The 27,396-nt window shown below is 42.2% G+C and overlaps 1 pseudogene across 1 annotated transcript in view; it reads right to left on the bottom strand.

Moving 5' to 3' along the window:
- Positions 1–1,851: 1,851 nt before the first annotated feature.
- The window catches only part of LOC311499366, a 135,520-nt pseudogene continuing 109,975 nt past the window's right edge, over positions 1,852–27,396 (bottom strand). The window contains exons 7-16 of the transcript XR_014699983.1: positions 26,893–27,021; positions 13,835–13,957; positions 9,080–9,193; positions 7,425–7,503; positions 6,878–7,106; positions 4,886–6,675; positions 4,631–4,804; positions 4,335–4,508; positions 3,689–3,735; positions 1,852–3,454 (exon numbers count right to left, since the gene is read on the bottom strand). The product of XR_014699983.1 is annotated as an uncharacterized misc_RNA (transcript). The remainder of the gene's footprint in view (positions 3,455–3,688; positions 3,736–4,334; positions 4,509–4,630; positions 4,805–4,885; positions 6,676–6,877; positions 7,107–7,424; positions 7,504–9,079; positions 9,194–13,834; positions 13,958–26,892; positions 27,022–27,396) is intronic.

Consider the following 27,396-nt stretch of genomic DNA (forward strand, 5'->3'; position numbering starts at 1 on the left):
AAACACATTAAATTAACATATTACAGATATAAGATGAACAGAGTTCTACCTCTACACACGTCCTTCCCTCCACACAGGATCCCTCTAGGACAGGGGTGTCAAACATACGGCCCAGGGACCAAAACTGGCCCCAGAGGATCTAACGGGGTCCAGAAGACATGTACTCCTGAAGTGTCTCAGTCAAAGCAGAGGACACAACTCTGAGACCAGAACTACACAACAATGAAACTTGGTTTTATGAAGAGATGTTAAGAAATAAAATGTCTGGTAAAATGATAATTCATTAAACGTTAAACATTAAACATTATCACGAAGTTCTTGATCGTCTTTGCTCTAAAACAAAGAGAAACATCTGGACTTGTTGTCATGTTACTGGTCAGGCCCCTGGAGATCAGATGTGGCTCCTGGAGATCAGATGTGGCCCCTGGAGATCAGATGTGGCTCCTGGAGATCAGATGTGGTCCCTGGAGATCAGATGTGGCTCCTGGAGATCAGATGTTCCCCCTGAAGACCAGATGTGCTCCTGGAGATCAGATGTGGCCCCTGGAGATCAGATGTTCCCCCTGGAGATCAGATGTGCTCCTGGAGATCAGATGTAGCTCCTGGAGATCAGATGTGGCTCCTGGAGATCAGATGTGGCTCCTGGAGATCAGATGTGGCTCCTGGAGATCAGATGTGGTCCCTGGAGATCAGATGTGGCTCCTGGAGATCAGATGTTCCCCCTGGAGATCAGATGTGCTCCTGGAGATCAGATGTGGTCCCTGAAGACCAGATGTGCTCCTGGAGATCAGATGTGGCTCCTGGAGATCAGATGTGGCCCCTGGAGATCAGATGTAGCTCCTGGAGATCAGATGTGGTCCCTGGAGATCAGATGTGGCTTCTGGAGATCAGATGTGGTCCCTGGAGATCAGATGTGGTCCCTGGAGATCAGATGTGGCTCCTGGAGAACAGATGTTCCCCCTGGAGATCAGATGTGGCTCCTGGAGAACAGATGTGGTTCCTGGAGATCAGATGTGGCCCCTGGAGATCAGATGTTCCCGCTGAAGACCAGATGTGCTCCTGGAGATCAGATGTGGTCCCTGGAGATCAGATGTGGCTCCTGGAGATCAGATGTAGCTCCTGGAGATCAGATGTGGCTCCTGGAGATCAGATGTGGCCCCTGGAGATCAGATGTGGCTCCTGGAGAACAGATGTTCCCCCTGGCGATCAGATGTGGCTCCTGGAGAACAGATGTTCCCCCTGGAGATCAGATGTGGCTCCTGGAGATCAGATGTAGTCCCTGGAGATCAGATGTGGCCCCTGGAGATCAGATGCGGCCCCTAGAGATCAGATGTGGCCCCTGGAGATCAGATGTGGCTCCTGGAGAACAGATGTGACACCTGGGGATGAGATGTTCCCCTTGGAGATCAGATGTGGCTCCTGGAGATCAGATGTGGTCCCTGGAGATCAGATGTGGCCCCTGGAGATCAGATGCGGCCCCTGAACTATAATGTTCCATGGAGAAACAGCCCCGATAATAAGCTACCATCGCTACATGGGGGCAGAGCTTAGTCCTGGTCTTTGGGACAGGGACAGTGTCCTCCACCTTTACCTGACCTCCACCCACCACCCTACCGTGGCAGGTCATTGTTTCCTCTTGGACACATTCACAGTTAATTCTGCGTCTTCAATCAGAGAAACTTCGTGTCCAGATGCTCTTCTCTCTCGACTTTAGAATAAATGAGCATGTGAAACAATAATAGAAATGTTGGGAATGGGAATATAATGGTGTTCCTGAATGACCATAAAGAGGCATACAAGCATGGACCAACCTGCTGCATCATTTATCTCTTTGACGTTCAGGGTGTCTTTGAACTCAACCCTCTGTAGGTTGATCACTCACATGTCCATCAACCCATGTGACATCTTTCATTCCTGACATATTACCCAGTCCACAGACATCCAGTCGGATTTATCTCCACTGAGCTCTGAAGTGTTTTCACAGTGTTCCTATCATTCCTTTCAGCGTATTAATGAGACACATATGAGACGGTTTTCTTTTATCTGGAGTTTTAATCACATAATCAGTGTCACTCACATTCCTCTCCATCTCTTAAGGACCAGAACTTCTCCTGAGGAACAGAGACAACCACAGAAAACAAAACTAACACAATCTCTGAGCTGACAATGACAACTCAATGTTTTCGTACGTTGAGGTGTGATTCATACGTCTCTTTCATCATAGACTGAGCTGTGCAATCTATGTGAGATCTATGTGTCAAAAAAAAAAAAAAAAACTCTTCAGTTTTCTAGAACAGGGGTTCCCAAACTTTTCCATGCCAAGGCCCCCCAAACAGCATTAGCTTCAGGTTGGGGACCCCCTTTGCAAACCTACAGACAATGCTACAACATATGTAAAGAAACATCATCTTTTATAATGTTTTTTCTTACTTATATTCACTATTCAATAATTATGACATTTGTTTAGCATAAGTGCTGCCACATATTTTTTCTGATTTTAGTTGGCCAGGAGTTCTGAGGGGTTTTTTTTGCAGCAGAGATGCTAGCTACATGCTAGCTACATGCTAGCTACATGCTAGCTTGAGGGGCAAAGCAGCTTGATAAATGGTGCCACCTCTAGGTCTACACAGATTATGAGGTCATGAATGATGTTTTGACTGGCAGGGAATCAGAAAGATCCAGAAAACGTATCTTTGCCACTACTTTTTAGTAAATGACATGAGATGTATATAGATCCTTTTATGGCCTATGTCACGACTACGTCACGCTAGTCAGCTGAAGGCATCAAACATGCTTGTGTGTGCTTTCACAAAATAGCATTTGCTAGCTATCACTAGAAAGTTAGCTAACATAATAATATATAACTAATTAATACACTTTGCTGATACTTAAATAGTTTCACACTTCAAAGACTCTCCTTCCTACAGAGAACACAGAGACAATGAGGAACCAGATGACCAGACTCCAAATCCAGGACAGAGAGGTTGAGTGAATGTGGTGTTGAAGGTGTAGAGGTGGATCAGTTTGTCAGAGGAGACGCTGTAGAAGGACAGAGTTCCAGCAGGACAGTCCACATACACTGATACTCTGTTAGAGACAGAGGAGGAGGAGATGGATGTTTCTATGTTATTGTGACAGACAGAGTAACCATGACGATCAGAGCAGAACAGAATCCAGGACTGATCATTCTTTCCAAACACCATGTCCTTCATGTCTCCTTTCCTTCTGATTTCTCTGTAACTCACTGATATATCAACCCATCCTCTCCACTCAACCTCCCAGTAACAACGACCAGTCAGAACATTTCTACACAGCAGCTGATTCCAGAAGTCAAATCTGTCTGGATGATCAGGATATGGCTGCTTCTCCTCCACATATGTCACCTTCCTGTTGTTGTCAGACAGTTTGAGGTATCTGTTGACTGAGTTTGTGTCCACTTCAAGTTGACAGAAATCTGATGGAGAGAAAAAGACACAACACAGCTGCAGTTTATCATCTGACACATCTGATGGATTTCTTCTTTCTTTCCTCACTGATCTGTTGTTCATTAATATAAAGTTTAATGATGATACTTTTAGTCAGGATTCTCTTGTCAGTGATGTTTGAATGAATAAATACCACAACTATCAGCTTTGGATTGAAACACAAACTGACACTTTGAGGTTTTATCATCATTAGTCAAACTTACACTTCCTCACATCAGGTTTTAACCTCTGCTCTCCACCATGGTCCATCCTGGAGGAAGAAACACAGTCAGAATGATTTTCTATCCAACATGAGTCCTAACTGCTGTTCAACATGAAGCAGAGTTCATCAGTTTATCAGTGAGACACAGAAACAGACTGAAACTCATCAGTATAGACTGTCTCTGATGTTTCACTGTCTGAGAGGAAAACACCAGAAGAAGTAGATAATAAAATCTATAAATAAGAGAACAGAGACTTCACTGATCTAATCTATTTTAATTGATGTCCTTACTCATGTGAAATATTGTCTCTGCATGTGATTCAAACTGTTTGACCAACATTCACACATGTTCAAGATGGAGGCTCTAATGACATAAAATTTACTTGACTTTTTTTTTTTTGAAACATTTGTTCTCTACATTTAACTTTTCCATTCACACACATACAATGAGTAGTGAGGACCCAGTGGATATATAAACTATTTCAGCATCTTTTAGGTAACATGTAATTAAATATAACCGTTTTCTTTTAGTATAACATAATCTGTTTTGTTATATTGTGTTTCCAAACTCAGACCTTGTCCAAAAAGAGAGAAATAAAAGCACTAGACAAACCCACACTGTGTGAGCTCCTGTTGTCTTTCCATACCTGAGAGTGTCCAGTCTCCAGAGTGGATCCTCCAGTCCAGCAGACAGCAGCTTCACTCCCTTGTCTCCTGGATGGTTGTAGCTCAGGTCCAGCTCTCTCAGATGGGAGGGGTTGGAGCTCAGAGCTGAGGCCAGAGAAGAACAGCCTTCCTCTGTGATCAGACAACCTGACAGACTGGAGATAGAAAAATATCAGAAACTCAAGAAGAAGAAGGAAAATCCTCCAGATGTTGAACTTCTGCACCAACATGAACCTAAATCAGGATTTAACTGATCAACAACCAGCTGTATCCTGACCTGAGAGTTTCCAGTTTCCAGTGAGGACTCTCCAGTCCAGCAGACAGCAGCTTCACTCCTGAATCCTGCAGGTTGTTGTTACTCAGGTCCAGCTCTCTCAGGCTGGAGGACTGGGAGCTGAGAACTGAGGACAGAGCTTCACAGCTTCTCTCTGAGAGGTTACAACTGCTCAGCCTGAAGAAGAATCAACATCAAATGTTTTATTTGTCATTTACTAAATGAATCATGTTTCAAATAGTTCCTAAATCCACCTACAGAGCTTTGTTGGAGGCTTTGACCACTGGCAGCAGCCTCAGAAGAGCCTCCTCTGAAGCAGAGTATTTCTTCAGGTCAAACACGTCCAGATCTTCTTCTGATGACAGTAAGATGAAGACCAGAGCTGACCACTGAGCAGGAGACAGTTTATATTTGGAGAGACTTCCTGATCTCAGGTACCACTGGATCTCCTCCACTAGAGAACCATCATTCAGTTCATTCAGACAGTGGAACAGATTGATGCTTCTCTCTGCAGACACTGATCTTCTTCTTGATGTACTGGACTGTTTCCTGATTGGTCTGTGAGCTACTTCCTGTCTGTGTCAGCAGGCCTCGTATGAGAGTCTGATTGGTCTGCAGTGAAAGACCCAGGAGGAAGCGGAGGAACAAGTCCAGGTGTCCATTTGGACTCTGTAAGGCCTTGTCCACAGCACTCTGATGGAGACGTGGTAGTTTGTTTCTAAAGACTTCAGACAACTGAGATGTAGTTTGTTGTTCTTCCATCAGGTTGACATCAGAGTTGATGAAGGTCAGATGGACATGAAGAGCAGCCAGAAACTCCTGAACACTCAGATGGACGAAGCAGAACACCTTGTCCTGGTACAGTCCTCTCTCCTCTTTAAAGATCTGTGTGAACACTCCTGAGTACACTGAGGCTGCTCTGATATCGATGCCACACTCTGTCAGGTCTGATTCATAGAAGATCAGGTTTCCTTTCAGCAGCTGATCAAAAGCCAGTTTTCCCAGAGACTCAATCATCTTCCTGCTCTCTGGACTCCAGTGTGGATCTGTCTCAGCTCCTCCATCATACTTGACCTTCTTCACTTTGGTCTGAACCACCAGGAAGTGGATGTACATCTCAGTCAGGGTCTTGGGCAGCTCTCCTCCCTCTCTGGTTTCCAACACATCCTCCAGAACTGTAGCAGTGATCCAGCAGAAGACTGGGATGTGACACATGATGTGGAGGCTTCGTGATGTCTTGATGTGGGAGATGATCCTGCTGGCCTGCTCCTCATCTCTGAATCTCTTCCTGAAGTACTCCTCCTTCTGGGGGTCAGTGAACCCTCTGACCTCTGTCACCATGTCAACACAGTAAGGAGGGATCTGATTGGCTGCTGCAGGTCGTGTGGTTATCCAGAGGCGAGCAGAGGGAAGCAGTTTCCCCCTGATGAGGTTTCTCAGCAGCACATCCACTGAGGTGGACTCTGTAACATCAGTCAGGATCTCAGTGTTGTGGAAGTCCAGAGGAAGTCGACACTCATCCAGACCGTCAAAGATGAACACAACCTGGAACTCTTCAAAGCTGCAGATTCCTGCTTCTTTGGTTTCAGGAAAGAAGTGATGAACAAGTTCCACCAAGCTGAACTTTCTCTCTTTCACCACATTCAGCTCTCTGAAAGTCAATGGAAATATGAAGAGGATGTCCTGGTTGGCTTTGTCTTCAGCCCAGTCCAGAGTGAACTTCTGTGTTAAGACTGTTTTCCCAATGCCAGCCACTCCCTTTGTCATCACTCTTCTGATTGGCCCATGTCTTCCAGGTGAGGCTTTAAAGAGGTTTGCTTGTCTGATGCTTGTTTCTGGTCTGTCTGGTTTCCTGGATGCTGTTTCAATCTGTCTGACCTCATGTTCATCATTGACCTCTGCAGTCCCTCCCTCTGTGATGTAGAGCTCTGTGTAGATCTCATTCAGAAGGGTTGAGTTTCCTGCTTTAGCAATCCCCTCAAACACACACTGGAACTTCTCCTTCAGAGTAGATTTAACTTTACGTCCACACTCTGGAGCAAGAGTTCCTGAATGAACAAGAAATGTAATGACTCAGTGAACTCATTCATTTTAATAACATTCACATGTGACTGTTTTCAGTCCAGAAGAATTCATAGATGTGATTCAGATGTTTTCATCATATTAACATCAGAGTCTAGAAATAGAAACTTCTCCCATGTTTCCTCCATTTCCTCTTTCCATCAAGTTAAAGCTGTTAAATCCTCTTACTGCTCTGCAGACAGTCAGCCAGCTCCTCCTGCTTCATTCTCCTCAGGAAGTTCACTGTGATCTTCACAAATAAATCTCTGCTGCTCCTCCTCTGCTCTTCATCCTCACCCTCCAACACCTCCTCATCCTCCCTCTGACTCTCTAAGCATTCTGGGTAATCTGGACTCAGAACCTTCTGGATCTTCTTCAGCTCGTTCTTCATAAAACTGATCATGTTCTCCTCCAGCAGCTGGAACAGAGAAATATGTAGAGTTTACTTTGAACTGAAACTGATTGAAGACAGATTCAGATCTGTGAGTAAATCCACTAAAGACATCAGGATGGAGCAATATTAGGATCAATATCCTAGTTCACGTTGTTGTTCAACAATATCTGAACATTATAACCTTCATGAAGGTTGATTTATTGCAGCACTGTTGTACTAGACCATATTGTTTTACCTCAAAAGCTGCTCAGTGAGTTTCTTGTTCCTGTTTCATGTGTAAATGAAAACTAAATCTTCCTTCAAGTTGATGACATTAAAGTGTTGAATCTTAAATGTTCTCACCATCAATATGGAGTCCAGATGTGTTTGATGCTGAGGGACAGACTGACCACTGAGAACCTCTGAGCTCTGCTGGTGAACTCTGTAAAAACATTCAGCTTCAGCTCATGTACACTTTGTTAAAGGTGTTCTATGAAGATGAATCCTGACAGAAACTAAAGTTACAGACAAACAAAATCAACATTTTAAGTTTAGCTTTGTAGAATGTTCTTTGTCACAGTTTATCTCCATCTTTGATAATTCCTGAGTTATTAAGATTGTTATTTATCTGTTATCTAAATAACTGCCATGTGTATATTCTGAATATGTTTAGAAGACATAAACCACAGTAAATGTGAGATTGCAAACAATTGTTAGTTTGGGTCTTTTGACTGGGCCCCGTGCCCATGGAGGTACAAACTATTGATGACTAGAGATGAAGAGGTGTTGATGCTCTTCCTGCCTGGTGGTGTATTACTGTGTTTCTAGGAGTTTGTACAGTAAAGAAAATATACACTGGCTGTGCCTCTCAAAGAGCCTCATGAAGGAATGTGTGGTAACCAGAGGGTCTGAGGGTGTTTAAGAGAGTTGAAGGATTGAACCCTTTTGTCTGGGAGTGGATGTACATATTATGAGGGCTGGTGTCACTACAGTCAGATCAGTGGATCAGTCTCTGTGTTACTTTTAAATAAGTTAATTTGACAAGAGATTGATTTGATTTGGCCTTTATAACATTTTAATGTGATTTTATGACTCTGGGCCAGCGATGACTTCACAGATCACAGTCCTCTCATCTTTCTAAATTCTCTGTAGGGTTGTAAACAAAGACAGGTTTGATGGGTTTGACTGATTTAATGATAAAGTTTAATATTCATCATTGCTCCATGGAATCCTTCCTACAACAGACTGATCTGTGTAGCTATCATTAGTAAATACTCATAATGTTTCTCTCTGCTTCACTGTGATTCATATTCATGGTCTTGTTCTGAGGTTTGTTGTCTGATTGTGAACCTTGGTGTCACAGTGGAGCATTGACTACATCTGACTTCACCATTATCCCAATAGTGACACTTCTTAGAGGATGTAGTTTATATGAGTGAGCATGTTGGTTACTAACAGTAACACCAGACTCTATGAGAATATGTGTAGCCCTCTCAGCTGTGGCTCCACTGGCTCCACCATTATCATCTAAATAAAAAGCTGAACTCACATCATGCAGTTATTCTATACTGTGGATGCAGACATAAGAGAGGCCTGAGGTGGACACAGGCTGTGGAAGAATCTCTAAGACTGAACATGAGTGAAGGGATGAATCCAATAGTGACAGCTCTTAGAGGTCACAGACCACACTCAGAGAACCTAGGGTTACAATAGGTAACCAAGGTTCCTGCACCAGGACAATATAAGAGGGTGTAGCCTATACAACCCAGAGACACATTCAAGTATTTTTACTTCCTGAATGAATCTTTACTGATGACAAGGTACAGTAATATTATTACTTAGAAAGACAGAAAGAACAGAGAAACAATGAAGCTACTGTATTTAAATTAGTTATGGTTTCATTTTAAATGTATTGTTTTCCTACAAAGAACATGACTGTGTTACTGTTGAAAACTATTACTTGTTATAACTGATGGGGTAAATAATATTATTGTTTGGGGGAAAATTGATGATCTCACCCTTCATGAACAGACTGATGTCCATCTTTGAACCTGATGGGGTTAACCATGGACCGGTCACTCTTCATGGACATACAGCTGGGTACAGGAGACTCTGGTCTTTGCTGGAGGATCCTGATTGAAACAAAACCACCACATAAATGTAATTAAAGGGACACTCCACTGAAAACCTGACACAAACACAATAAAACAATTCCAATCAGCCCCACTGTGACTGTCCACTGGACTCTTCTATTCTAATGTTGACGTTTGTCTTATTGAGAAACTGAGAAGAAAATCACTGTGGAGATGTTTTCATTTGGTTTATCAGCAACAGGAAATTCCTGTCTAAAACTCCAGCAAGGAAACGTTTCTGTTTGAGGTAAATAGAATAGTCTTGTTTTTATATAGAGCTTTTCTACCTATTTGTACTCAAAGTGCTTTACAGTCAGACACATCTACCCATTCAATCAATCAATCAATCAATCTTTATTTATAAAGCACTTTAAAAACAACGAGGTTGGCCAAAGTGCTGTACACAGACATGAGAATATATAAAACAGGATTTAAATCATAAAACCAATCAAACCACGTAAACAATAAGAACTAACATCTCATGCTGAGTTAAAAGCCAAAGAGAAAAAATGTGTTTTAAGGGAGGATTTAAAATGAGGAAGACAGTCGGCCTGTCTAATGTGCAATGGCAAGTTGTTCCACAGTTTGGGGCCAGCAACTGCAAAGGCCCGGTCACCTCTCATTTTCCTCTTTGTCTTTGGGACAACCAACAGTGACTGATCTGCCGACCTAAGAGAGCGTGAGGGAGTGTACGGCTGGAGCAGTTCGGACAGATACTGAGGAGCGAGGCCATGAATACATTTGAATACAAATAAAAGAATTTTAAAATCAATACGGAAACGGACAGGGAGCCAATGAATTTCTGCTAAAATTGGGGTAATGTGATTGTGCTTTTTGGTACCAGTTAAAAGTCGAGCAGCAGCGTTTTGAATGAGCTGTAGTCGAGACAGTGATGCCTGGTTAAGCCCAACATAAAGTGCATTGCAGTAGTCTAAACGAGTTGTGATAAAAGCATGGATTAAAATCTCGAAGTGGTGGAGAGAAAGAAATGATCTTACTTTGGCCAGTTGTCTCAGTTGGAAGAAACTGGACTTAACCACTGTTTTTATCTGTGCATCCAGTTTCAGATCACTGTCAACTCGTACACCGAGGTTAGTTGCTGTCTGTGTTAAATGCTGATTTAAAGGCCCCAAATCAGCATGGACCTTGGAGGCCTCACTAGGCCCAAACAGCATGACCTCGGTCTTGTTACTGTTCAAGTGTAAGAAATTTACAGCCAGCCATGCTTTGATTTCTGCCAAGCACTCTAGCAGTTGATTTGCAGAGTAGTTGTCTGTTTGACGGAGGGGCATATAAATTTGGCTGTCATCAGCATAAAAGTGGAAAGCAATGTCATGTTTTCTTAGAATTGATCCAAGAGGATCCAAGTAGAGGGAAAACAGAAGTGGGCCAAGAATAGAGCCTTGGGGCACTCCTGAGCTAAGGGGCGCTACACTGGACTCAGCTGTTCCAACATGGACACAAAAACTTCTTTGGGTTAGGTAGGACCTAAACCAATCTAGGGCATGACCACGAATGCCCACCCAGTTCTCCAGGCGAGACAGGAGGATCTGATGGTCCACTGTGTCGAAAGCAGCTGTTAGGTCCAACAGAACCAAAACAACACAGTGACCAGAGTCGGTGGCTAAAAGAACATCATTAAAAACTCTCAACAGTGCTGACTCAGTACTGTGGTGGGTATTAAACCCAGACTGGAAGATCTCAAGAATGTTGTGTTCATCTAAGAAAGACTTCAACTGGAAGTACACAATTTTCTCCAGAATCTTGGAGAGGAAAGGGAGTTTGGAGATTGGCCTAAAATTTGAAAGTACTGATGCATCTAAACCAGGCTTTTTAATCAGTGGTGTCACTACAGCATGTTTAAAACTTGCAGGTACAATCCCATTTGCTAAACTACCATTTATTATGTTGAGCACATATGGTGCTAAGGTGGATGAAACCTCTTTGAAAAGACGAGGTGGAAGTGGATCATTGGGAGACCCAGCAGGTTTCATATGGCCAATTATCTCTCCCAAATAGGGCAGAGTGACAAGCTCAAACTGGTCAAAAACAGCAGAGCTTATGGCTGATATGGAGGGGTCGTAGGAAGGAGGATTGATGATGGCCCTAATGTTTGTGACCTTATTAATAAAAAAGCTCAAGAAATTCTCACAGAGTTCAGTTGGGTTCTCCAGGCAGGTTGGTTGTGGGGCATTAAGAGCAGAATTTACAGTTTTAAACAGAACACGAGGATTGTGACAGTTAGAAGTAATGATGTCTGAGAAATGCTTGGACTTGGCAGCTTTCACAGTTCTCTGATAAAGACGCCAGCTGTCTTTCAACATCTGGAAGGACACCTGTAGTTTGTCCTTCTTCCACTTCCTCTCAGCTTTCCTGCACTCACGTCTGACAGCACGTGTAGCATCATTTATCCAGGGCTCAGGTCTGGGTTTGGAAAGCCTTGTTTTTAAAGGAGCCACAGTATCTAATATGGTCTGACAGGATGAGTCAAAATGAGTAGATAAGGCTTCAACATCTGCATTTGAGCCCAGATGTTCATTTGATCTGATCGCAGAGTTAAAGGCTGCTGAGAACTGAGCGGCAGTGGAGGGGTTAACAACACGACAGAGCTGTGTTGGAGCGCGAGGTTTAACCACACTACAAGGCAGAGGCATGTCAAATACAACAGGCATATGGTCAGAGAAAGCAGCATCACACACTTCTAAATTATCAACAATAAAACCATGTGTTAAAACAAGATCAAGAGTATGCCCACGCTCATGTGTAGGACCAGACACAAACTGTACAAGATTAAAAGAGTCAATGAGATTTAAAAAGTCTTTGGCCAACGGCATCGCAGGGCAGCACACGTGGATATTAAAATCCCCAACTATTAAAATCCGGTCATATTGAGGCATGATCCCTGCCAAGAAATCAGCAAAGTCACCAATAAAATCTTTGTTGTACTTGGGTGGTCTGTAAATAACAGCGCACAGTACCGGGAGAGCAGAACCAAGCTCAGATACATTCATCTCAAAGCTGGAATAGGAGGCTGTCAGCGTGACCTGTTTACAGATAATGTTTTTCCTGTAAACGGACGCAATGCCTCCACCACGACCTGACGTCCTCGGAGAGTTGAAGTATGTACAGTCAGATGGTAAAAGCTCACAAAAAGCGCTGGACTCACCGATTGTCATCCACGTTTCGGTTATACACAATAAATCCGTGAAGAAATCCTTTAGAATAAAAGTTTTGTTGGCTAGCGATCTAGCATTCACCAGGGCCATCCTGACAGGAGCTGGAGCCGGGGCATTTGCCGTCTGTGTAGCCCGAGCAAGAGGCCGCAGGTTGCGGAGGTTGACTCCGCGCCCGTGGAGGTGAGGAAAGGAGAGGCGACGGGACGGTGACCCCTCATCCAAGCCAACCACAGGAACCAAAGATGAAGCGATCGGATCCAAGAGGCGCCGCAAAATAAAGCGGCGACGTGCCGAGCAAGGACCTCCAGGAAAAGCAGCAGGGGCGCACGCCAAACAGGCTTTTAGTTTCACCAACCTGCCGCTGCGTTTCCCCCGGCGTTTGCGGCCTCTCCGTGCAGGTGCCGGAACACGGCAGAGGTAAGCCGGTATACCGGAGAGACACGGGTGGGAGAAAGTTTTCTCACGATCAGGACCGAACGGGCCCAAATTTTGTGCCCATTGTCTAATATTTAAAAGTGTCTGGCGATCATAACTCAGCAGAGAGTTGACATTTAAACAAACAAGTGATAAAAACAACATAAATATAGCCAAATTTCGTAGAGACAGACAGCGGGCCGTACACACTGGCGCCATCTTTCTCAGTGTATTCGCTCACCAGTGCCATGTACTGGGAGCAACTGGGGGTTCAGTGTCTTGCTCAAGGACACTTCGGCATGTGGCACATCCTGGGGATCAAACCGCTAACCCTGTGGTTCGTGGACAACCCGCTCTACCTGCTGAGCCACAAAAAAGCATCTCAGAGCTGAGGTATAAGTAACTTTAAGTGACCTCTAAGCATGAAAGATTACTGCAGAGTACTGCAGTTACTTGTAACCCGGGGGTATTAGGAAGGTTGTGTGATGAGACCTGAGATCAAGAACAGTTCCACTGTCAGCTGTTAAGATCTTAAGAGAAAGATCTGTAGCCCCCTCAGGAGGTGAATGGGGCTGACAAAGAGCCTGAGGAGCATCACACTCTATAGACTCAACAATAAACTGAACTGTCTTAACCCTCGTGCTACCTTTGGGGTCTCTGGGACCCCAAGTGAATGGACAGACAGATAGAGATTATGCAAGAGGGTAGCACAAGGGTTAAGATAACTCAGTTCAGAGTTATCTGGTGGTTTGTTTGTTTGTTCTCAGCAGAAGAAGAGTTATCTGTATTAGTGTTTGATGTGGATGAAACAAGATGAAAAGCTGCTGTGAACAAAGGTCATTTTAGTAAAAACCAGAGTTTTAACTGGTTTGATGTAGAGATATTCTCTGTCAGAAGGGAAACCTTTAGTCTGATCTCCATCTCCTTTGTGTCTGTGGCCCTTAGACCCAGAGCTGTAGACCTTTGAGTGTGAATAATGATGGTGCAGTGATGTGAGTGCTGAGCTCTGACATGGAGAAGAGTCATGGACAGTTAGAGATGGTCATCTCACCTCTGATCTCTGGTCTGGATCTCATGTTCCCCACTCAGAGTGGTTTTAGAGGGAGGGTCTCCCTCCTGTCTGTCCTCACTCTGATTCATAGCAGAGTCCATACCTTCACACAAACACAACAACCTGATCAGTCATTACAACAACACTCACATCAGTCCAGGTGTCCAGTTTCATGGGACACCTGGGTCACAGACTGAGCTTTGTTTCAGTGTTGGTAAGATGGCGTCTCTAAAACAGCCATCTTACCAAGTATCACCTCAGTTACGTTGATCCAAGCAGTCAGACCAGTTCTGACATTCTCTACATTTTTCCATCATCCATGTGAACACAGACTCAGATCAAAACCATGAAGACTGATTATCAAATCAATAGAGACAAACGTAAGAATATAACATCAACTAATTAATAAACATTTGGAATAATTGAATCATCCTAGAGAAACTTTCTACTATACAGTCAAAGAGTGAAACAGGACAATGTGACCAATGGTGAACTGTTCATCAGTCATTTACTAATGTTTTTACCTGATTCTTATCTTCTGAACTTCAGGTCCACTTTCAGACACTTTCCACCTTCATGTGTTGAGGAAACATTTCAAGAGAAGAAGCTGCTCTTTCTCCCTCGTCAGTCCTGGATTTGATCTGAGGACGTGGTCACATCCTCATAACTTCAGAGTCTAAAAACACATCAGAGTGACGTTAAAACCAGTTTAACCTGTGGAGAAAACCCAGTCAGTGTCAGAGGAGACTGTTTCCTGACTCCTCCCTCTTACCTCTCTGAGCTGATTGGTTGATTAATGAGCAGGAGGTGTGTTTTAACTGGAACTCTAGTTTTGTGTCTTTATCTTATGACTGGGACACATGTTAGTTATCACAGGTATTTAAAGTGGAAATCTCAAACACAGTTAAATACCACAGGCCACAGAATTCAGAGAGCAACAGAGAACCTATTGATGTTTTAATAAAAAAGTCAAACATAGTCAAACTGGTGTCTGATTTGATCTGAGGACGCTGTCACACCCTCATAACTCTGAAACATAAAACCAGTCCAACAACTGGAAGGTTTCAGGTTTCATGTGAGTTCATTTCCTCATTTCTTCTTGTTTACATCCTTGATGTGACTGGTTCATTAATGCTTTAATAAAAATAAACTAGATATGATTATTCATGCTGTAGGGAGATGTTTGTGTTGAATGTTGTAGTTGTGTTTATATTGTTTCTGCTCCATGGAGTCACTGCACAGAACAAAGAATCTAATAAACTAAAGATCAGCTCAGCATCATCAGCTGCTGTCTGTTTTTAGAACAAGAAACTAAATATAATTATTCATGCTGTAGGGAGATCATTCAACCTGGAAGTTTGCTTGTCAGGTTCTGTGTCTGAGAATCATGAAACAAGGAAATAAATGAATGATCTTCAGTCAGATCAGTTTTGAGGTGTTGTGGTAAAGTACCATGCTACTGTGCTGAGGAATATGAGATGATGTATTAATGTGTATTTGTGTAGAAATGGAACAGTCACTGTTTGCTGGTTGACTCATTTACAAATCAACTCATTGTGATGAGATATTTTCTCCACCACATAACTGGTGTCACAAACAGGAAATGAAGCAAAGAGACATCCTGATGGCTGCTGCTTGGACTCTGGGCCACACTTTGGCCAAATATAAACTGAAGAGGCATTTTGTCTTATTTAATGTGCAGTCTCACCTAGGTCTGAGTGTAGAGAGGATTGTCTAACATTCTCCATTCATGAACTTTGAAGCAGCTTTTAGCTTCATGAAAGAAATAAAGACTTGTGGATGTGATTAATAAACCTGCAGGTAGTCTCACAATGAAAATAGTTACTCCCTAAACTTAGTCTGATAGAGGACACTTTTCTGTGTGAAGTAAATAAGCAGCTCAGAGCTGAGGTACAAGTAGCTTTGAGTGTTTGAAACATCACCACAGAGTACTGCAGTTACCTGTAACTCTGGGTATGAGGATGGTTGAGTGATAAGACCTGAGGTCAAGAGAACCTGAAATGGAGGCTGCAATCCAACTGATTCATTTAACTTGTCTCAGTAGTTTCACTCTCAGCTGTTGAGATCAGCAACCACCTTAGGAGGTGACTGGGACTGACAAAGAGTGTGAAGAACATCACACTATGGACATAACAACAAACTGCACCTGCCCTTTAAATCCTTGGAGGATTCCAGAGAGGTGATGCACTAGAGAGTCTCAAGGTATCAGATGGTGTCAATGCTGGGATGTAAATGAGGACTGGTAGGAAGTGAACTTGTGTTTAGGGCAGAGGTTGCTGTTCAATTACAGCTTCCATGAGCTGAGAAGGTCTGGACTAAACAGGAGAAATGACTTAACTAGCAGATAAAACATCTGTGAGGAAGATCACCAAGTAAACAATAGAAACATGGATTTTACTATTCTGTTAAGAGGTGTATCATTTATTCCAGTCTCTGTGATGAAAACCAAAATTATTCTTTGATAACTGTCCCACAGTTAAATGAATCATTCTAAAGATCAGGTCTTGATCCTCTATCTCAGTTTGTTGAGTATTTTCTGAAACATTCAAATCAATTAATGTTCAGAGCTGAAGATAAACACAGCAGCAATGAATGAGTCACCAGGAACCATTTTAATAAAAGCTGCCCATCAAGTACCCAAAGATAAAGACAAACTAAAGTGAACTAGAGGATTGGATCCATGCTGGTCAAAGGGAGGCACATCTGATGTGAATGTGAGGATATGGAGTGTAGCATCAAGGGTTACAAAGCAACAGACAAAAGACACAAAGGACAAGAGAGCTAGAAATACACAAAATGTTCAAAGATGGAGGAGCTGGTTTTAGAAAACTGCTCCTACAAAGAGGATCCATAAGACTCTTGATGACAAACAGGACAAATGTGTGGACAGAGTCTGAGAAACAAACCCTCAACAAGCATCTCAGGGACATAAGCAGCAGTCTTTCTCTCTGTCTCCTTTGTCCCCACCCAGGAAGACAGGGAAGAACTCAGACTCACATGACTGTTGCAGGACGTGGAAACAGAAAGAGAGAAAATACACTGGCTCATTGTAGGAAGTCCTGATCATCAACACAGTAGTGAAGGTGACTGGAAGAGCAACCTGGATATGACCCCCACCCTGATGTTCACTTTGACAACTGGCTGGCTGAAGACCAGAAAGAGAAGAACATACTGACCTAAGACCAGCAGAGAGGAAGGGCTGAAACAGCGCCCTCCTCTGACAGCAGCATACCAAGCTCCAATAAGACACAGCTGTCCTGAAGACCAGTGTCACCACCGGCAGTGGACGCTCAACCACATCATCAAGACTAACACCTCGGTGCAAAGGGAGGAGAGCTGAATGGATCCATCAAGAACCACCAGACCTGTTTCCTAATCCCTGACTATATGAAGCTGCAACAGCTGAAGTATGAGAGGACAATACACGTTACCACACATGAGAACACCTGTAACTCTATATTCACCAGCATTAGGTTTGTATCACAGTGGATGTTTTGATGAATATATATTTAATGGTGAGTTTGACATTTGATGTAGTAAAATCTTCACATGGCCTTGTGTAGTAACGTTTAAAGGTTATGATGATTTTACTCTGTTAGAGTTAGTCTTAGTTCAAAATGTCATTGTTTGTTGTTAAGTTAAATTATCATGCTATGTTTAGTATAACAAGAGAGTTTCTGCAGGACTCACTATCATTGAGAATAGAAACAGTCTGGAGGATTTATCTCCGTGCTACTGTGCTGAGGGTTATTGTACATCCATGTTTCATCCCAAACTGTTATAGGCCCTTAAACATCTGCTTTTAAACTTTACCTTTAATCTATTACACATAATTTACAGTTTTTATAAAATCAATATGTACTAATAGTTCTAATCCTGACATTTTAGTTTTTTGTTGATAAAGGTTTTTAAAGTATGATCTAGCCTATCAATAATCAATAAAGTATTATTTCATCATATATATTTATTATTTGTTATCGTGTTGACATTCAGATTATTGTGGTACCAGAGCTGAGGTTTGTTATTTAGTGAAGATCAAGAATTAGTTTGTTGATCTAATAATGGTTAAAAGAAAACCAAGTCATGTCTTTAAATCTTTCTCTTTCTCTTTTAATCCTTCATCTGACGTACTGACCGACTCTCTGACACATGAATCTCTGTGTTTGTTTGATGGATGTGTTTGAATAGAAGGAAAAGACAGTTTCTAATACGCAGCCATGTTTGAGCCAAGCTGTCAGACCAGTTCTGACACTCCCTGCATTTTTGAACAGTCATGTGAGCTCAGATTAAAATCACTTCATCTTTTATCCACCAGTAATAAACATACATCACTGTTCTTTAACTCAGAAGCTCTAAATGATCTGAAACCTTCGAACATCACAGATATTAGAGACAGACAACCCTGATCTAAGAATACTGGACAGTAGCTGAACTGAATACGACCTTTAAATATTCATCTTCATCTTTAAATACTAATGAAAATCAGAGTGTATTGGTTTGATGACTGAACAGCCACTAACACTGGTAGTGTTGGAACTGGCAGCAGTTCAACAGGAAACAATTAAACACAGAGTCAAGTTAATAAAGATGTCCGACCAATTCAACTTTCAATCATTGTATAGTCATAGATATTAAAGAGATGTTTTAAAACAGCCAATCAGGATCAAGAAAGACTTCTACAGTTCAGTGATCAAACTGAATAGAATCATAGTGATCCAGTTAATGAGACATTTCCAGATTTCTCTGATAGGATTCTCACCTGTTGAACTCACTTCAGGTCGACTTTCAGACACTTTCCACCTTCATGTGTTGAGAAGAAGCTGCTCACTGTCCCTCGTCAGTCCTGGATTTGATCTAAAAACACATCAGAGTGACGTTAAAACCAGTCTAACCTGAGTTACAATCACTGCGTCACACAGCAGATGGTGCAGTTCTACTGTCTGTCCACTAGATGGAGACAACTGATCATCTAATAGATGTAGTGGAGCAGCAGGAGTTTGGATCATATTCACACAGACCCACATTATTTCACTCTGGTCCTCAGTCCTGGTTCCTAAAAGGAGAAGAGGAACCTCCAGGAACTAATGAGCATATAGAACATGGAACTGAGATCTGATCACAAGTGTTGACTTCACAATGATGTGGAAATGCATTTTAATACCACAGCACAGCAGTTGACATGCTGTCATGCAGTTGCACATAATTGCATGACTAGCATTCATTAATACACAGGATTAGATGTTACAATCCCTTGTGCCAAGATCCCAGGCAAAACACATTTAGAGGCCCTGTCCAACTGAGAAACCCTAACAAACCTATAGTCATGTGATATGATGATTAACCTACAATCTACATGAACTAAGTAAATGCTGCTGGCTTGTATGGCCCACTAAGCAGCTAACCAAACAAAGAAATATCACTACCAACCAACATGAAGACATCAGATACCTGGCCTAGTCAACAGCAGTATGCAGCATGTCATTGGGGTTTTCAAGTGGGCACCTCCCTTCACCCATGTTTGGTTAAGTTAGGCCCACGACACCTCAAGAAGGCTTAACAGTGACTTCCAGCATCCTGGAGTCACCCCCCTCCACGCTGCCACTGCACAACCCCGTTTATCTCACCATTCAGTGAGTATCAACAACTAATATTTCAATCATTAGCCTAGTCCTTTTAAGAACCACAAACCAAACAAACTAATGTACCATGGTTCGCCCCACTGATGCGGACTGAACCACGAACCAATCAACCACATCTATCATGAACACACTTTCAAACACACTGAAGTCACGCAGCCATCCTTACCTTTAGCTAGCTCCCCAGCTAGCATGCTTCCTACGTACTCATAGCCACTCACTCGCTCGCTCTGCTGCCCGAGACATGTTACATACCGCAGTCCTCTGGCTTTTTCCACGTATCGCTCAGAAGAGCAATCGCCGATTTTGCCACAAATCCAACGGCAGCCGACTTCTACCGGGCGGACATAAGCCTTGCAGCCATTCTGCTCTGCGTCTGCTGCTAACTCTGCATACTTAGCTCTCTTACGCTTGTTAGCCTCCTCAACTCTATCTTCCCATGGGACAGTCAGCTCTATGAAATAGACTACTTTCTCTGGCTCAGACCACAACAGCAGATCTGGCCGTAGGCAGGTGCTAGCTATCTCAACTGGAATAACCAGTTGTCCATTTAAATCCGCCCTCATCTCCCAGGCTCCTCCTACTCTTAGCTGTCCCGTGTTATGCTTGATGCCTGCTGGTCTAGCCTTTTCTCCCTCCCGTACAAACTTAATGCATCTATTCTGTCTGTTAACGGCCATGGAATTTACATTCACCCGTTTTTCCTCAATTGCAGCTACTAAACATTTCAGTACCTGATTGTGACGCCAGGTATAACGTCCTTGGGAAAGACTAACCTTACAACCTGTCAGAATATGTCTAAGTGTGCAGACACAAGTGCACAGTGGACAGGCATTATCCTCACCTGCCCACTGGTTTAGGTTCTGGGGAGTTGGCAGCACATCATAAGTAGCCCCTATCATAAATCTAATCCTGCTAGCCTCCATGCTCCAAAGCTCTCCACTTCAACTTCCTTTTCTCCACACTCTCCCAGTTCACCCACTGACCCTGCTTAGCCTGCGACACTGCCTTAGAGCATCTAACTGCTTCCTCTTGCTTCGGTACTTCTTCCACTACCATCTTTCTCCTTTCTACTGCTGATGCCTTGCTCCACAGAGGTTTCCCTGCACACAGCCCTAGGCCTCCACGCCCTTGCTGTACATGGCCTATGATATCCCTATGCCTAAGAGCTGCCTGTGCTTGCTGTACTGCATCTTTTGGGTTCCACTTCCTCCCTGTCTTAACAGTGGGTGCTGCACTCCTAACCACTGGATCCTTCGACTGAGTAAGAGTAATTTCCAGTCTAACTTTAGCACACTTAAACTCCTCTGTTAGGCTGGTAACTGGGAGCTCCAGTATGCCTTTGCCATACAAGGCTGTGTCACTTAAGCAGCGTGGGACACCGAGCCACTTTCTGATAGATGAATTAATCATCCTTTCTAACTTTTCTACCTTTGACAGGGCAACCTCATACACTGTCAGCGGCCACATTAGCCGGGGCAGTAAACCAAATTGCAAGCGCCACAATTTTAACTTCCCTGGTAGCCCTGACCGGTCTATGCTTGAAATGCCTTGAATCATTTCCTGCCTCAACCCTTCAAACTGCGCCTTATCACTAAGACTTGCATCATACCATCTTCCCAGACTCTTCACTGGCTTCTCCAGCACTGTGGGTGTGTACGGTTGTGTTTGCTTTTTGCTTGTATGTATATGTTGGTCATGTCTGCATTATATGCACTGTTTTGTGTTTTTCTGTGATAGACTGTGGAAACAAATTTTGTTATGGGACAATAAAGGCTAGCTATCTATCTCATCATTTATAACAAACTTCTCATCTACTACCTTTCCTTTAACAATTGAAATACTTCTAACCTAAATCCAGCAGAGGTGGTTTGGGATGAGTTGGACCACAGAATGAAGCACAGCAGCCACAGAGCTTTCTACACCTCTGGGGACTCCTTCAAGACTGTCGGAAAACCATTCCAAGGGACTACATCATGAAGCTGATTTAGAGACAAGTGTGTGAAGCTATCATCACTGCAAAAGGAGGTTACTTTGAAGAATTTAAAATATAAAACATATTCTAACTAGGGATGTCCTGATCAGGTTTTTTTGCCCCCGAGTCCGAGTCTGAGTCATTTGATTTTTAGTATCTGCCGATACCGAGTCCCGATCCGATACTTCTACAGTACATTAAAAAAAATGAAGAACAGCGAAGAAACAGATCCAGGATATCAGTGATTTTTTATTTTATCATTCTATGATATCAACACAACAGAACACTTCTGTGAGGTAGTTTGAACAATAAAATAATCAAGTAATAAAAAAAAATCTTCACAGTTTAGTGCAACAATGTCTTATAAAAACGAACAGCAGCTCAGGCATGTAAACAAATAAGCAAATAAAAGCCCCAAGTTTGCATATCTCACAGTTTGCAATCGCGAAATTTTTTTCATCAACTTTAAAATATCTCCACACCGCAGACATATTCGCGCCACTAGCTTGAAGTTGCTGCCGTGTTCTGCTTCCTTTACAGCACGCAGCAAAGTGACGTCATGCCGCATACGTTGTTTCTGTGTGGAGTTGAGATGGTCTGACTCTGTACCACCACATAACAGCAAATACTAAGCTGTTATTTTTCCCATTTGTTTTGAAATATTATAGATCTGATAAAAAAAATAATGAGAATAAATATAAATACATATATATATATTCGATCCCTGATCGGGATGTAACGTCCGATTCCGATCGAGTCTGAAACCACGTGATCGACCCCGATTTCCGGTCATGTGATCGGATCGGGACATCCCTAATTCTAACACTTTTATTCAGCAAGTTCCATGTGTGTACCATTTAGTTTTGTGTTCTTCAGTATTAATCTACAGTGAATACAAAATAGTGAAACATTGAATGAGAAGTTGTGTCCAAACTTTTGACTGATGCTATACTTTCGGAAAAATAAAAACTCCCCACAGTCTTTTGGAATGAAAAAGCTACCTGGATAAAATTCAAGAGATCCAACAGTTCTAGCTCCCTTAAGTTTAGCTTTGGCTTTGGACACTGAAATCATAAGCACATACCCAATATCTGCCATGTCAGTAGTATTTTTAAGTGGCTTCAATTTGTTAACAAAATAAACTTGCTTTAATTTAATTTTTTTTCTAATCTACTTCACGGAAGAGACTTAGAGACATAGAGCACCTAGGCAGAGTCCCCACACTGAGACACTTAATACATTTGTAGAAATAAAAGGCTCTGCTTATACTGAATTGGTGAACCAACCAGGAGGAAGAGAGAGAGGGATTTGACCTGGGTTCAAACCCCTTCTTGTCAGACCTCTGGCCCCTTTAATCCTGTGTAACTGGGTCTGAGAAGTAGGTCTGCCCACCCAGGTCAGCCTCCTCCTGGCTGGCTCGCCAATTTAATGAGTCAGAATGTGCTCAAAGTAGGGATCTTGATGGTTTAGAATCTGCCCATTTACTTGGTTATCTGGATTGGTTTTCACTGGAGGCACCACCCATAATATTGATCTGGGAGCATTAATATCTCAAACAAATAACAATTAAAGAGAATCTGATTAATAAAATACTTATCACTGAGTAAAATCAAAGATTGTTTTGCCTATTTTATGATGATAGACTCAGTCTATAAAATTGTGTTAACTTGTCTTATTACAAATGACAAAAGGCAAATTGTGCTCTAAAGATACAAAAAGTAACCAGAAAAATAAGTAAATGAAATGGAAGGAAAAAATAGTAAAGAGCTATTGCAAGTGGCTGTTTATTCTGTTCATTCAAGTACAATCTCATCAGACATTAGGGGTACAAAGGAAACTTTTCTTTATTCTGGTGAGAAATTTAATTTAGGATTTTTTCTTGTAGTCACATGCTGTCTGTCACAATGACCCATTACCAAGAATAAAGCAATAAATATAAAGCCAGACATTACTTGGATTATCATTTATACTGGATGATATAAGACAGTAATGAAAAAGAAAAAATACAATTACAGATTTTAACATGTGACTCAAACCTTCAGTAGCATACTCATGATCAAATGAAACAATTCTAACATAGCAGTCATGCATGAATAATATACTGGTTCACATGGGTTCAAATAATGCTGATGACTAAAAAGTTAATAAACCTCAAACCTTAAATTACAGAGTAACATCCAAACAATTATAAACTAATTTACTCTTCAGGTCTCAACATTAATATTACTTAACGTAATTAGGACTGAACCCTGGAAGCTTCCATCCAGAGTAATGTCACTGCTGAGAATGAAACAACGTTGAGCTCAACCCCTGGTGGTTCAGACTGAGTTACATCACTGTCATGTCTGGTGTTTTTTTTGTATACTGAGTCTATGTTAGCCGACCATACTTACAGAAATACATTTCTCCACTCACTCTAAGGGACATACATTAGACTTAATTTGCTGCTCTGGCCTCACACCACACACCTGTAGTTGATCTTCCCATTTCTGATCACATGCTAATACTCTTCAATACCAAGCTAACACTATCCCGTAATAAACAGTCATGTCTAGTCTCATTTCATAATACGTAAAATATTGATTTATCTGCTCTTACTGTTGAAATCAACAGTTTGCCTGTAACTTATTCTCAACTGAAGATCTAGTACACCACTACTACAATTATCTTCACAGCCTTTTAAATATTATTCTCTACTGGTCTACAAAGCCGGCCTCTACTATTCCACCCTCTGCCCTTTCCGCCTGTCTACAGAAATTAAATCCAGGTTTTCCTGCAACTTCCAACAAATGAACAGCAGTAAAACAGAAGTCCTCCTCGTTGGTTCCAAGTCCACTCAGGCCAAAGTTAACAATTTCTCACAAACATTGAAAACTCCACTGTATTTCTCTCCCCTCTGGTTAAGAGTCTCACTCTATCTCTAGAAACCTTCATCAACAACATGACTCGGTTCACTTACTTCCACCTCTGCAACATCAATCGACTTCGCCCATCCCTACCACAGAACACCATCGAAATTCTTGTCCACGCCCTCGTCACCTCGCACATCAACTACTGTAACTCTGTTCTCTTTGGTCTATTCTCCAAATGTCTCTATAAACTTCAACTTGTCCAAAACACTGCAGCCCGTATCATCACCAGAACTCGCTCCATGGACCACATCACCCAAGTTCTTCAGCAGCTCCACTGGCTTCCAATTACATCCGGCATTGAATACAAGATCAATGCGGCTGTCCACCATGGGTTCCAGAGCTTTCAGTCCCTCAGCTCCACGCCTTTGGAACATTCTCCCACCTTACATTCAAAACACAGACTCCCTGACACATTTGAAATCTAGACTCAAAACACATCTTTAAAATAGCTTACTCCATTTAACCCACTCTTTATGTACTCTAATCTGCTATTATGCTATTATGCTATTGCATCGTATGTTTTATTCTTATGATGTTTGAATTAGGGTAACTTTAAGTTTTTGAAAGGCGCCCACAAATAAAATGTATTATTATTATTATAACAATGACATATATAACACTTACGTAGTTAACTTCATGGTTGATAAATAATAGATGTCGGTTACTTATCCAAATCTTTGATTTGCCTATTATTCAGTGATTCCACTGTAAACCAATGAAAAACATCATCCACCATCAACATTTAAACCTCAGAGTTGAAGCTGCTGTCACTTCAAAGACTGTCCTTCCTACAGAGAACACAGAGACAATGAGGAACCAGATGACAAGAACCTAAACCCAGGATTGAGAGGTTCAGTGAATGTGGTGTTGAAGGTGTAGAGGTGGATCAGTTTGTCAGAGGAGACTCTGTAGAAGGACAGAGTTCCAGCAGGACAGTCCACATACACTGATACTCTGTTAGAGTCAGAGGAGGAGGAGATGGATGTTTCTCTGTTATTGTGACAGACAGAGTAACCATGACGATCAGAGCAGATCAGACTCCAGGACTGATCATTCTTTCCAAACCAGCTGTCATAAAAGGATCCTTTCCTTCTGATTCCTCTGTAACTCACTGATATATTAACATTTCCTCTCCACTCAACTTCACAGTAACAGCGGCCAGTCAGAACATTTATACACAGCAGCTGAGGACAGTAGTCAAATCTGTCTGGATGATCAGGATATGGCTGCTCCTCCTCCACATTTGTCACCTTCCTGTTGTTGTCAGACAGTTTGAGGTTTCTGTTGACTGAGTGTGTGTCCACTTCAAGCTCACAGAAATCTGATGGAGAGAAAAAGACACAACACAGCTGCAGTTTATCATCTGACACATCTGATGGATTTATTCTTTCTTTCCTCACTGGTCTGTTGTTCATTAATAGAAAGTTTAATGATGATACTTTTAGTCAGGATTCTCTTGTCAGTGATGTTTGAATGAATAAATACCACAACTCTCAGCTTTGGATTGAAACACAAACTGACACTTTGATGTTTTATCATCATTAGTCAAACTTACACTTCCTCAGACCAGGTTTTAACCATTGCTCTCCACTATGGTCCTTCCTGGAGGAAGAAACACAGTCAGAATGATTTTCTATCCAACATGAGTCCTAACTGCTGTTCAACATGAAGCAGAGTTCATCAGTTTATCAGTGAGACACAGAAACAGACTGAAACTCATCAGTATAGACTGTCTCTGATGTTTCACTGTCTGAGATCAACAGTTTGACCAACATTCACACATCAACAACTAAACAGTTTTCAGACTGTTCGCAGATCAGTCTCAGCTCCAGATTCAGTTGATTGTGTTCATTTACATTTTCCAGATAGAGGCTCTAATGATGTAAAGTGCATATTCCATAGTAACAATATCTCATGAATTTAAAGTGTGTTTTAAAAGAAACAAAAGTTTAATCCAAAGTCTTGGACATATTAAAATTCTCTGAATAATCACAGTCACAGAAGATTATTCTCTCTACACTTTACACCAACAATCCATCCATCAACAGTTGTTAATATATTTCACTAAAACCTAAAACTGTAAACCAGCTGATAGAGGAGGGTTCATCCTCTGAGGTTTACTGTGACTCCAAAGAATTTAGATATTGGACAAGCTCCTGTTGTCTGTCCATACCTGAGAGTGTCCAGTCTCCAGAGTGGATCATCCAGTCCAGCAGACAGCAGCTTCACTCCGTTAACACCTGGATGGTTGTAGCTCAGGTCCAGCTCTCTCAGATGGGAGGGGTTGGAGCTCAGAGCTGAGGCCAGAGAAGAACAGCCTTCCTCTGTGATCAGACAACCTGACAGACTGGAGATAGAAAAATATCAGAAACTCAAGAAGAAGAAGGAAAATCCTCCAGATGTTGAACTTCTGCACCAACATGAACCTAAATCAGGATTTAACTGATCAACAACCAGTTGTATCCTGACCTAAGAGTTTCCAGTTTACAGTGAGGACTCTCCAGTCCAGCAGACAGCAGCTTCAGTCCTGAATCCTACAGGTTGTTGTTACTCAGGTCCAGCTCTCTCAGACTGGAGGACTGGGAGCTGAGAACTGAGGACAGAGCTTCACAGCTTCTCTCTGAGAGGTTACAACTGCTCAGCCTGAAGAAGAATCAACATCAAATGTTTTATTTGTCATTTACTAAATGAATCATGTTTCAAATAGTTCCTAAATCCACCTACAGAGCTTTGTTGGAGGCTTTGACCACTGGCAGCAGCCTCAGAAGAGCCTCCTCTGAAGCAGAGTATTTTTTCAGGTCAAACACGTCCAGATCTTCTTCTGATGACAGTAAGATGAAGACCAGAGCTGACCACTGAGCAGGAGATAGTTTATCTGTGGAGAGACTTCCTGATCTCAGGGACTGTTGGATCTCCTCCACTAGAGAACCATCATTCAGTTCATTCAGACAGTGGAACAGATTGATGCTTCTCTCTGCAGACAGATTCTTTCTGATCTTCTTCTTGATGTACTGAACT

Source organism: Chelon labrosus (assembly GCF_963514085.1).
Source record: "Chelon labrosus genome assembly, chromosome: 14".
Taxonomy (NCBI): domain Eukaryota; kingdom Metazoa; phylum Chordata; class Actinopteri; order Mugiliformes; family Mugilidae; genus Chelon; species Chelon labrosus.